The following is a 10,195-nucleotide window of genomic DNA, read 5'->3' as shown; positions in this document are numbered from 1 at the left end:
TGTGCTGAGATCTCATGTGTGCACTTTTCTCTACTCTCGAGATTTTCCTTCAGTTTTCTGCCACATGGAAATGAGAGAGAGAGAGGGAGAGAAGCAGAGCAGTGCTGCCCACAAAAATATAAATATGTCCAAAATAGAGCTGAATTAGGGAAAAAAAGTTAACAATAAATATTTTTAAAATTAATTTAGGGGTTACTTTTTAGCAATGTTTTAATTATGATATTTTGTTGGTGGTATTATTTTTATAAAAAATAAAAAATATAGTATACAATTTATTATGGATTATGGTGTTAAAATAATTAAATAATCAAATCTACATTTATTTTCCTACAAAAAAAAGGTAAATTAAAAGCACTGAAAATAAGAGAAATAAAGATCAGAGTAAATCTTTAATTAATTTAAATTTAAAACTTAAAATATTAAATAAACCATATTTAATATTTAAATTCTAAGACAAAATATAAGTCAAAAAGATACAAAATTTACAGAAAATATATTTTTCTAGTAATTCATTTGCATTATTTTTTATATATTTTTTTTTTATATATTTTGTTATATATTTTTTTATATATTTTTTAATATATTTTTTATATATTTTTATATTTTTTTTATATTTTATATATTTTTTTATATTTGTTTATATTTTTATATTTTGTTATATTTTTTATATTTTGTTATATTTTTTTTATATATTTTAATATTTTTGTATATTCTTTTAATATCTTTTATATATTTTTATATATATNTTTTTTTAATATTTTTTTAAATATTTTTTTAAATATTTTTTTTATATATTTTTTTAGATATTTTAATTTTCTTTTATATTTGTTTTTATATTTATTTTTATATATTTTATATTTTATTAAAACTTATTCAATTTTTAATTAAACAATTTGGCTGCATTTATTTAGAGGACATCCCAAATTCGTTATTTTTTATATATTTTTGTAAAGAAAAGCTGCCGAAGCTTTTGCCTTTTGGAATAGGCACGCGCCCTCTCATTTTCCTCAAAAACAATTACGTATTTTTGTTAATTTCAACTTGAAGAAACAAAAAAGATACACAGATTGAGAGAGAGAAAGAGAAAGAGATGCATTTATAAATGAAAACTGACAGTTAGAGAGAGATTCCATTCACACTTGCCAGAAATTCTCACAAGTCCAGAAAGTGATCACTTTTACAAAAGTGTTTTTTGATTATTTTCCCTCAATTTGAGTTGATTAGCTAAGTTAGTCAGTTGGTCTGATTAAAATAATTTAGATAAGAGATAAATAAATACAAAAAGGGTAATTAAAATTTCATTAGATTTATTTTTTTTATTTAAAGAAAACGTTTTAAGTTCGTTGTGTTTGAGATTAATGCATTTTTTTGCTTGGTGTTATATTTGTAAGCTTTAATTTTCCCAAAAATTATCATATAAAATTATGTATAAATATTTAGGATTAAATTAAATTTTTCTTTTTTAATATTAAAATTGTTTGCAATATAATTTAACGTTATATTATATTTTAAAAAATTTTGTAAACCCCACACACCATACTACACCTAAAAAAAAAATGCCTGGAACTTGAAACCTTCTACTTCACACTGTCTGGTACACCGCCGGATATTGCCCCGGACGCAGTCCACTTCGCCGGACCTTCGGGGAGCAGTGGTCCGGAGAGTCCTTGGTCCGTTGTGACTTTGCCCTTGCCCCCTTTGGTCAAACACCGAACAATGATTGAGTTTCGAGTCAAGGCCAACCGTCGAGCTGGGAAAACTTTATCGTTTAACTTTTCGTCGGAAAAGCAATGGTTGGGTAGGAGGAGGGGTGTGTGTGTGGAAGGGGGGAGGTCAACAGCTGGCCGGCATTTGTATTCCGAATTGGCCGCACTACTGATTCATGGGCTTCATTTTCCGGCGGTTTGTCTGCCGAAAGCGGATTGAATGGCATAAATCAGTTGGCCAGACAATAATGAAAATGCTCTGCCATATTGCCACACACTTGTGTGTCTCTGTATCTCTGTATCTTGTATCTCGTAGGTGTAGCTGTAGCTCTCTCTGTATCTGTATCTGTATCTGTTTCTGCATCTACATCTGCATCTGATTGTTGTTTTGTGTTGGCGATATTCATCTCAAAAGTTAATCAAGCAAAAATGTTGGCCACTCTCTCACAGTTTGAACTGCGGTCTCATTATGAGAAAAGATAGGAATACTACATTATTGCAGCTTTGTGAGCCTTTAATTGCATGTTTAATAAGAAAGTAAGCCAACTTGGGCACTTTGAAGTTTGTATACCCTTGCATTTATACATACCATAACAAAAATCAGCAGCCTAATCAATTTAGCCATGTTGTTTACTTGAAAATGTTTGCTTAAATTATTGTTATGTGGTACCCAATAAAATTGTATAATTTAAACATTGTTTAATGTTAAGATAAATGAGATTTGTAAGCAAACAAAAAATAATAATAATATTTTGATGTACTTACATTTGTTTTGGGTCCCTCCTGTGATTGTTTAATCTCCTTGATTTTTCTCTGATCTCAAAGTCTCTCCGGTGATATCTGCTCGTTTTCTCCATGTCTCTTTCAAATAAACCCGTAGCTCTAAGCTATAAAACAGAGAGGGTACACTAAAACACAAAAATACAACAAGTAGTAGCTCTTCTAGGAGAGAGGAACCACTACCACTTTACCAGTCGACCCCAACATTCAGCTGGGTTACCACTCAGAAGATGCTAGAACTAGTTGGGAATTATAGTGTCAAGTAAGCAATTTTTTTTATTTTGTAATTTTTTTAGTTTATAATGTTTTTATTGTATATTTTTTTGTTATATAATTTTTTTATTATATAATTTTTTTAATTTATAATGTTTTTTTTTATTTTATAATTTTTTTATTTTATAATTTTTTTATTTTAGATTTTTTTTATTATATAATTTTTTTATTTTATAATTTATTTATTTATTTATTTATTTATTTATTTATTTATTTATTTATTTATTTATTTATTTATTTTATTTTGATGTATTTAGTTATTTATTTAATTTTTTTATTTATTTAATATATTTTTTATTTCTTCTAATTATATATTTATTTAAATTTTAATAGTTAAAACCTAGTTATAAGATGTTGATAAGTTTTAATTAGCATGTTCTTAGGTCACCACCTCTGCTTCCACATATTTTATCACATTTTATTTAAACTTTTACTGCACTTTAATTTTGATATATATTTTTCTGTAATAAATAGTCGCGTGCAACGAGCTTATAAGTGCGATTTCGCGAATTGTCGGAACCAGAGAGCTCGCGTGGCATCCAACAAATGTCGGTTGCATGGCACGCGAATTATCAGAATGCATCAAGGAGGTAAAGAGCGAGATTGCATGCTGGCCAGGACAATCAAAAAAAAAAAGAAAATGTATTAAAAAGAGGAGAAAAATCTCTGAAATCCTGCACCTGGCAGTCGTTACGGGTCTTTTTTCACTGCTTTCAGCAGAGAAACCGAAAGTCCGAGGGGCTAAAAATTATCTGGATAAATAAAATAATAGCAGAAGATGCGGCTGAATCCTTGAAAAAACAAATTACAAACTCAAGTTACAGAAGCTGAGAGGTTTGTTAAAGAAAAATGAGGTCAGAATAACAAAAAAAAAAAGTATTTAAAAAATAAAGAATTATAAATAAATAAAACCCTTTAAAACTCTGCTTAAAAATTGACAGAAAAACAATTTATAATATTCTTGCGGCACTCAAATGTAATAATTCAAAGTCTTGTCATAATGATAGTTTCAAAATAAACCCAAGAAAACCCAAAAGCTTTAATTAATAATCTTGTGTGTGTGTGTGTCCTAAACTATGTAGATTCTGCTAGGCACAAACAAAACCCATGAAATATAATAATAATTTACATAAACTATAATAACAATGACCGTTACCCCACACACACACACACACAAAGGGCAATGAGTCAGCTGCCCTGAGCCCCCCTGGATCTTGGCTGGATTAGGCCAAAACAATCAGATGGCCCAGGCATTTTGATGACCACAGCTGGAATGGCACACATGGAGACACACACAGGACATGGGTCCTGGAATGGAGTGCGTACAATATATAACCATTATCAGGTGTCAGTCGACCCCGTTGTTTACTTAGTCAGCGACAATTTCCATTCCAGGACACACACCGGAGTAATAGTTAGGTGGTGTCCTTGTGGGGGGAGTCCTGTGTGGCATTCGTACACGTCGTACAATCAATTGCTATTAGTTTTCATTACACACAAATTACCATAAAATCACACACAGAGTCCCAAGTCCAGACTCCTTTTCCTTCCCCTGAATGTTCCCCCTTTTCTTTTTTTTTTTTTTGTGTAACTACTTACGACCACAAGGTGAACACTTTTTCGATATTCATGGAATAATTACACTTTATCAGGGACACTTCATGAATTAACAACATGACCGAAAGGCCAGTCCAGTCGTCTCCTTGCTCTCTCTCTGAAATTAGTCAAGTTTTGTTGCGTTTACGTGGAAATTATCGTAATTAGAATATATTGAGCAATAAAAGTGATTTTTATTATTGAACTTCCCGCAGAGAGCACACTCGTTTGCAGTTGATTTTGTACGACCCACCAACCCACCCCCAACGTCGTTTCACCAGGTAAATGGCAAACTTTATTTGCCAGCTTGGATGGGGACTCCATCCTCCTCCTTTGAGGCAACTTTTGCATTTACAGGGCTGCCAAAATCCCAAAAAGTAACTTTACCCAGGAGTAGTGGCTGCTAAATAGTTGGCAACGTAAGCCGGTCCCCCCAAAGTTCTTCTTCAAAGAGTTTCGGCCAGGAGCCAGCCAGGAGGAGCTTCAGGCCTGAAGGCTCGTTGCCCGAAGCCCTGGACCCTGGGCCAAATTAACTTTGATGCTTTCGAGGGGGGCATAAAAACGCTGGCCATTTGACTGGCTCCTAAATATCGTCGTCACTCCATGGCAACAAAAATGTCAAAGACACTCGGACGAAAATCTATTATAGATGAGTTTGTCAAGGGTTTTTATTTTATTATTTAAACGAGAAAAAGACGATTTTTAATATAATAAATAAGCACAATATTAGGAAAACTAAATTAAAAAAAAATTTTTTAAAGGGAAAATCAATTTTTAATATTATTAACAAGTAAAATAAGAGGAAAAATACATTTTAAAATTATGTAAAAGGGAAAAATTAATTTTTAATAAAATTTAAAAGTACTATATTAAGAAAACTAATTTTTTAAATTATTTAGAAGTGTAAAATAAAATGTTTAATATAATTAATAAGGATAATATTAGGAAAACAAAATTTTAAAATTATTTTAAAAGAGAAATTAAGATTATTAATATAATTAACATGTAAAATAGTAGGAAAAATAAATTTAAAAATTATTTAAAAAGGAAAAAAAGAAGATTTTAATTATAATGAACAATTATGTTAAAATTGTACAAAAACTACATATTAAAATTATTTAAAAGGGAAAAATTAATATTTCATCAAATTAAAAAGTATAATATTAAGAAAACTAATTTTTAAAATTATGTTAAAAGGGAAAACAAATTGTTAATATAATTAACAAGTAAAATAGTATAAAAACTAAATAAAAAATTTTTTAAAAAGCGAAAAGAAAGACTTTTAATGTAACTAACAAGTAAAATTGTAGAAAAAATTTTTTTTTAATTATTTAATAATTCAATATAATTAATAAATACAATATTATTATTATCTTTTAAACCACTAAAGTCGGTAAATATTTTTCTTATTTCAGTTTTTACTATTTTAATTATTTATTANATTAAAAATCTTATTTTCAACTTCTAAATTTAAGATTTTAAAATTTGTAAAGTGTATGGTGTATTTTTATTAAGATTTTTTTTTCCAACTCACCAAAAATCTCCCAAAAATCTATATTTTTTTCGGTGTAACTGGAGTGGGTGCTACAGTGCTTAGGGTTCTTAGGGTTCAGAGTTGAGGGGTCGTCGGGGCTCCAGATCCGCCGCCTGGCATGTGTGTGAGTGTGTCTGTGTATGAGTTTTGTCAAGAAGCGAATGTCAATAAGCAAAAACAGCTGTCAAAACACAGACGCTCCTCCAGGAGGATGATAATGTAATTTGACAATCAACCGAATGCCACAACACAGGGCACCGAATACGAGCTGAACTCTGGAGCTCTGGACCTCTGAGCTCTGGCCTTTCGGTTCTCAATTCTCCTGGATACGGGGAGGACTCTCTGGGCTAATGCAACTTAATCGATTGGGATGCTGGGCATTTTCTAGGTAATCGACTTTGATGGCCACCACATGGGAAAGGAAAAAGCCAACGACGGGGATTTAATGAGCAGGCAACAACTGACATGAATGCCTCATAAATTGTTGCGCCCGGGGCTTTTATGAAAACATTTCCGTGGGTCCCACCATTAAAGTGCGAATGGATGGAAGGATGGCATCGTCGTTGTTGCCACATTGCACTTAGGCCGAGAGGTCGTCCTGCGTCCTGCGTCCATCGTCCTCGCATTGTTTTGTTTTATATGCAAAGAGCTTATAAAATTGAATAGAGCCGCGCCCGTATTCATAATAATGGCCAGCAATGTGGGCACTGCGTAACCCGCTTAATGTGTGCACTTAAATCTATAATATAGGGGGGGAGCGTGTTAAAAAAGCGTTGCATATAAATTATGCTATGCCTTTTTTCGCTAGGGTGGACCTGCTGTTAACTGCTAGTTAGAGGTGGTTCTAACAGAGAAATACCAAAATCAAAGGGGTTAAGAAATCCATTTAAAAAGTATCTAAAAGAAGGAGTAAACTTATTTTTTAAGCGTTTTTTATAACATAAAAAAAAATATTTACAGGAAATTTATATAAATTTATGGTAAAATGGATTTAATAGTTCTGTTAAATTTATTAATTTATTATTTATTCTCTAAGTGTTTCCTAAAATTTTAAACAGTTTTTCTGTATTTAATGGTCGTTATTTGTTTTTTATATTAAATTTTTTTCTGTGAATTTTAAATAATTATGTAAATTAAAATTATTATTTATTTTTTTAAATTTTTTTTCATGTGTAATTTTAATAATGAAATTTATTAAATTAATTAATTTTCTTTGAAGTTTTAACAAAAACTTAAATATAAATTTAACTCTTATTTTGTGCATATTTTTAAGTGAATATTTTAAAAAATGTTTAGGCTTCTATGTAAAATTTTAATAATTAAAATTATCTGAAGAACTTTGCACAATAATGATTAAATTAATACATTTTATCTTCAGAAAGAAAAAAAAAAATTTAATTTAAATTAAAAAAAATAAAAATAAAAATCCAAAGAGTTTGAAAACCCAATTTCCTGGCATTAAAACCCTTTAAATTAAAATTTAATTCCTGGGGTATAATTTATTAATATATTTTCATAAGTAAAGGAAAATATATTAAAATTATATACATTTTTTTTTAATTTTAATTTTTATTATTAATATATTTTAATATCTTTTTATTATATTAATTATTTTTATTATTAAGTATATAATTAATAATTATATCCTCCCAGTTCACAAATATTTTTCCATCTTAATCAGGTCCATCCCAAAAAACACAAACAAAAAAAAACACATCCAGCTATAAATAGAAAAATTACATTAAAATAATGTTGTGTAAGCGAAAATTGCGTTTACAAATCCAATCTGTGCTGGCTATATATATAGAGGGCAAAGGGAGGAGGAGAGTGCTCCTGCTGCAGTGTGGCACAAAATGTTGGAGTTTTTATAGTAACGCCCACATTAAATTACAAGCGGCCAGATAACTTTGCCAATGGCACTTTGATGATGCCGTTTGCCATTCACCATTTGCCAGTTGCCCGATGAAACCTGAGGATGGACCCCAGAGTGGGAGAGACAGAAAGCTCCTCCAGGAGGAGCATAAAGTTTGAAGCTTCGTCTTTTGATGATGAACTGCAGAAGGGAAATGGCATGGAGTGCCATAAGCACTGACCGAAAATAAGGTTATATTTGATAAATTTATTTGAAAATTAATTGGGGAAAGTATTTTATAAAAATTAAGAAGATTAAGTCGGTCAATTGGAGCTATACAAAAAATTTGAAATCTATATAAATTCTAAAATACATAATAAACTATTTTAAAATATATATTATAATTGTAAAAAATATATATTATAATTGTACAAAATATATATTATAATTTTAAAAAATATATATTATTGTAAAAAATATATAAAAACATTCTTTCTTTTTGTTCACTTCATCTAAAACTGCTGGCTTGAATTGTTGAAACCATGGTGTACAGCCGCATTCCTTCGGTCTTTTGGAAGACCTAAGTGAATCCCAGTTGCCGCTATGGATCAGGAGTTGAAGATCATTGGAGAATATGGTATTTGCCCTAATTCATAATCCATATTCCTTTATCCTTGGTGCGCATGGATTCCCAGAAGCACATTGACTTCTCCCTAAAAAAGCCCTTTGGTAACGTCAAAAGGGAGAACCTGACGAATCAAGAAGGTAGCGAAGCTGCTGTCGAAGATTAGAAAAGAACACAAATATATATCAAAAATATATATAATTATTTAACTATTTTACTTGGAAAAATTTTGACTTTTCATCACTTTTGCAAAAGCTTTTTCCACCAAATTTTGTTTGAGAAATGTTCCAAAATTTTTTGTAATATATAATTTTGAATATTTTACGAAGAGCTCCGTCTTTCAACAAAGCTAAAACTAAACTGAACTAAGCACAAGACGAAAACAAGTTTAAAAACTTTTAATCAGTGACAAGGACATCACCTGGATTACTAGATTGTTAAGATTTAACTTACATTTTAAGCAGAAAAATAATTTCCACATCACTTTACCTTTGAAATTGATTTCAAACTTGGAAAAGTGAAAATCAATATAAAATATCTTCTACGAAAATATTTTAAAACCATTTTAAAATGGCCAATCAGGAGGAATACGAAGAGTTTAAGAAGCGATTCAAGATGCTCTTGAATTTCCCAAAGTATTTAAAGATAAACTCTGATAAGTTAAACCCCAACATAACCACCTCCAGCAAGGGTCGCAGGACCCTGAAGCAGTGGCTGGGACGCATTATGCGCCTCAAGATAACCGAAAACTAAAATATAATTTTATAGCAATTTTAAAACTATATTTACGTTAAACAAAACATTTTTTCGAGTGTTTGCATTGAGCGAGTGAGTGGCAGGCCGCTCGTTTTTGCGGTCTCGCAGGTAGCAGGAAGGAAGAGGACTCTTGGCCCTGCTTCCCGTCACTTGTGGCCAGGTGACAGGGGAGGAGCAGCAGAAGCAGCACCGGACTCCAAGAGGAAACCATTGAAGAGAAGACCTAACAAGCTGGTCGGGCAGCAGGCAGCAGGCAAATAGATAAACTAGCACCGCATGCTCGGCAATTTGACTCCGCTCGGCATGCTGGTTGCGCCAAAAGGTGTGGCCTCCAGTCCAAGAGGCTACCTTCTCCTCCTCCTCTGGCCTCCTCCCGGAAATGGTCAATGGTCAATGGTGGTACAGCAGTCAGGGATCAGCACACACGGCTCTGCCCATGGCCATGAGCGTTTCGGATTTACAAAACATTTTATTCCAGAGTTCAAGTCATAGTGGCAACAACAGCTCAGGTGGGCAAAAACACTGTAAAAAAAAAGGGAATTAAAAAAAAAAATTTAATTAAAATTTTTAAAATAATTTAAGAATTTTTTTTAGGAATTTAAAAGTTTTTTTTTGGGATTTTTTAAAGATTTAAATTGAACTTCTTAAAGATTTTGACTTTTTTCAAAGAATTTAAAAAATTAGGGAAATTTAAAAAGTTTAAATTAAATTTCTAAAATAATTTAAGATTTTTTTAGGAACTTAAAAGTTTTTTTTTTTTTTTTTTGGATTTTTTAAAGATTTAAATTGAATTTCTTTAAATTTTCACTATTTTTTTCAAAGATTGTCTTTTTAAAAATATTAAATATAAATATAAAATTTAAAAAAAAATTTAAAAAGTAATAGAAAAAAAGTATATACCAATTTTAAATATTTTTTTAAAGACATTTCATGATCATTTTATTGGCATTTCTTAGGATTATAAGCACATTCCTAAAGGATTTCCCACTTTTAACAGTGCCCAAAGTGGCTGGGAAATAGGACTTCTGTGTTTGGAGCAGGAGCAGCAACACGAGCAGGAACAGGATGCTCGA

At 30.7% G+C, this 10,195-nt stretch overlaps 1 long non-coding RNA gene across 1 annotated transcript; it reads right to left on the bottom strand.

The window, feature by feature from the left end:
- Window positions 1-8,137: 8,137 nt before the first annotated feature.
- LOC108076094 (uncharacterized) lies at window positions 8,138-8,780 on the bottom strand. Its single transcript, XR_001770765.3, has 2 exons — window positions 8,585-8,780; window positions 8,138-8,518 (listed from the first exon to the last, which is right to left on the bottom strand). It is a non-coding gene; the product is annotated as an uncharacterized lncRNA (long non-coding RNA).
- Window positions 8,781-10,195: the final 1,415 nt, after the last annotated feature.

The sequence above is a fragment of the Drosophila kikkawai genome, chromosome X, assembly GCF_030179895.1.
Source record: "Drosophila kikkawai strain 14028-0561.14 chromosome X, DkikHiC1v2, whole genome shotgun sequence".
Classification (NCBI taxonomy): Eukaryota; Metazoa; Arthropoda; class Insecta; order Diptera; family Drosophilidae; genus Drosophila; species Drosophila kikkawai.
Note: the sequence above shows the minus strand (reverse complement) of the source record. Positions and strands in the feature narration are given on the sequence as shown.